Source organism: Cetorhinus maximus, chromosome 15, assembly GCF_964194155.1.
Source record: "Cetorhinus maximus chromosome 15, sCetMax3.hap1.1, whole genome shotgun sequence".
NCBI classification, from domain to species: domain Eukaryota; kingdom Metazoa; phylum Chordata; class Chondrichthyes; order Lamniformes; family Cetorhinidae; genus Cetorhinus; species Cetorhinus maximus.
In genome coordinates, this window is record NC_135893.1 from 75,467,542 (window position 1) to 75,470,975 (window position 3,434).

A 3,434-nucleotide genomic window follows, 5' to 3' on the forward strand; every position below is an offset into this window, starting at 1 on the left:
CACAAGGATCAGCAAGTGAGAGACTAGTAAATGTTGGTGTTCTGGGGGATTTGGGAGTTATTTTACCAAATCACAGAAGGTTATCATGCAGGCACAGCATACAATTAGGAAGGCAAATGGCATATTAGCCTCTATTGCAAGGCAGTCAGAGTAAGGAAGTCTTGCTGCAATCTCCTAGAACTTCTGTAGTCCACACTTGGAATACTCTATTATACAGTTTCCTTGCATTGCGTTCAACAAAGGTTCACTAGATTGATTCCTGGGGTGACACAGGTGACCTATGGTTAGAATGGGCCAATATTCTCATTGAAACATCTAAAATTGCTAGAGGGCTTGACAGGGCAGATGCTGGGAAACTGTTTTCCTAGATTAAAAGTCTACAACTAGGGGACATAGTCTCAGGATAAGCCATTTAAAACTGAGATGAGGAGAAATGTCTTCACTCATTCATTCATGTGTGCTCTAGAAGGCAGGTCCTTGGCTCATTGACTGGTAAGGCTTCATCCTGAGCCATTTTTCTTGGCATTTTTTGTCAGTGGTGATTTGCCACTGCCTTCCAATCTCAAGGGTAGGGTGAGGAGGCAGGGCCCAAGTCTACCTCAGTCCTAACAGGAATCAAACCCATGCTATTGGTACTATTCTGAACCACAAGGTAGCCATCTAACTGGCCCCACCTTCACTCTGAGAATCTTTGAAATTGTCTCCATCAGAGGGCCGTGGATGCTCAGTCAATGAGTATATTCCAGAGTGAGATCAATTAATTGTTGGGCACTAAGGTAATCAGGGGAAGCGGGGATAGGCCAGGAAGGTGGAGTTTTTGCAGAAATTCAGCCATGATCTTATATAATGGTACAGCAAGTTTGATGGGTTGCATGGCCTACTCGTGCTCCTACTTCTTATGGTCTAATGATCATAAATCCCAGTTCTCTCTAAAGTAGTGCCTCTTGACCCAACACTGGAATATTACTATACAAATGGACTGCATCATGCATTGGTGTGGTTCATTTCTATTATTTCTAGTACACATCTGTCCACAAGCAGCAAAATTGTCAAGATTATCCCATCTGCCAATTTAATTGATCACCTTGTTCCATTTTTACCTATCCAGGGAGGTAGTGGCATAGTGGTATTGTCACCGGAGTGATATTCTAAAGACCCAGGGGACCTGTGTTTGAATCCCACCATGGCAGATGGTGAAATTTGGAATTAAAAGCCTGATGATGACCATGAAACCATTGCCGATTGCCATAAAAACCCATCTGGTTCACTAACGCCCTTTAGGGAAGGAAATCTGCTGTCCTTACCTGGTTTGGCCTACATGTGTGACTCCAGATCCACAGCAATGTGGTTGGCTCTTAACTGCCCTCTGAACAAGGGCAATTAGGGATCAGCAATAAATGCTGGCCTAGCCAGTGATGCCCACATCCCATGAACAAATTTTTTAAAAAGTAGTAGCCAGAGAATCACCTGCAATGGCTTTTCTTCTCATCCCTGCATCGTTACCTCTCATGTCCCCAAGGATTTATTCTTGGCCCCCTCCTGTTTTTCATCTACATGCTGTCCCTCAGCAACATTATCTGAAAACAAGTTAGAATCCACATGTATCTTGACGACACCCAGCTCTACTGCAACACCACCCATCTTGACCTCTCCACTGTCCCTACACTTTCAGAGTCTTTGCCCAGCACCCAGTAGTGAATGAGCAGAAATTTCCTCCAACTAAATATTGGGAAGACCAAAGCCACTATCTTTGGGTCCCCGCCAAAAACATTGCTCCCAAGCCACCAATTCCATCCCTCTCCCTGGCAAGCATCTGAGGCTGAACTAAACTGTTGGCAACCTTGGTGTCATATTTGACCTCGATGAGCTTCTGACCACATTTTTGTGCTATCACTAAAACCACCTATTTCCACCTCTGTAACATCGCCAGACTCTGCCCCTGTTTTTGCTCACCTGCAGCTCAAACTATCATCAATGCATTTGTTACCTCTTCACTTGACTATTCCAACACACCCCTGGCTGACCTATCTTTCACACCGCCCCCCCCCCAATAAACTTAAATTTGTCCAAAACTCTGCCTCCTATGTCTGAGTTTCGTTCACTCATCATGCCTGTATTTGCTGACCTACATAGGCTCCTGTTTAAGCAATGCTTCAATTTTAGAATTCTCTTCATTGTTTTCAATCCTTCCATGGCCTTGCCCCTCCCTATCTCTGTCATCTCCTCCAGGTGTATAACCATCCAGGATATCAGCGTTCCTCCAATTCTGGCCTCTTGAGCATCCCTGATTTTAACCATGCCTCAAGTGGGAGTCGTGCCTTCAGTTACTGAGGCCCTAAGCTCTGGAATTCCCTCCATAAAATTCTCCACCCCTCTACTTTGGCTTCCTCATTTAAGAGGTTCCTTAAAACTTACCTCTTTAACTAAGTTTTTGGTCAACTGATATAAAATCTCTTTATATGACTTGTTGTCAAATTTTGTTTGATAATGTTCCTGTTAAGTGTGTTGGGATGGCTACTGTCTTAAAGGCACTATATGAATGCAAATTGTTTTTTTTCAAACAAATTTTCTCTCCTTGCTTCCTACAATTCCATAATAATAAAAGCAAAATACTGCAGATGCTGGAGATCTGAAATAAAAACAGAAAGTTCCGGGAAAAACTCAGCAGGTCCGGCAGATCTGCAGAGAGAGAAACAGACTTGGGGCAGGATTTTCCTGTCGGCGAGCGGTGGGGGGGGTGCTGCTCACCGATGCATAAAATGACACGCAGGGTGACGTCAGGCGGAACTTCCGACGTCACCGCGCCCCTTTTAACTTTTCAGGTAGGCGGGGGCGCAGCAAAATCAGCTGTGCGCCCGCTGACCTGTCAATGGCCAATTGAGGCCATTGACAGAGTCATTTAAGTAATTAATGGACCTGCCCGTCCAACCTTAAGGTTGGCGGGCAGGCCAGGAGCCCTGGCGGGAATTAGAAAAAGCATGAAACCTCATCTACGGGAGGGATGAGGTTTCATGTAGGTTTTTAAAAATTTTAAGTTTTAAAAAAAATTATGGACATGTCCCAACTCATGTGACAGTGACACATGAGGGGACGTGTCAGGGAATTTTTTTTTCTATTTTTAATATTTTTGACAGTAGAGCCGATCTCCCTGAAGCAACACTTAGCCTCAGGGAGATGAGTGCGCTCTTTCATGCGCATTCGTGAAAAAGCGCACTCTCAGATTTAGGGATTCCACCTCCCCTCCGCCCCCATAGGGAGCGAATAGCGCTCCTGTGCAGACGTCACTCTGGGCGGGCCTTAATTGGCCCGCCCACATAAAATGGCACCACCCCCACCCCCAATTGGGGATGCCGATCGGAGATGCACCTGCCTGTGCCCGCACTTCAACTTCACCCCCAACGGGGGGAAAATCCTGCCCTTAATGTTTTAAGTCC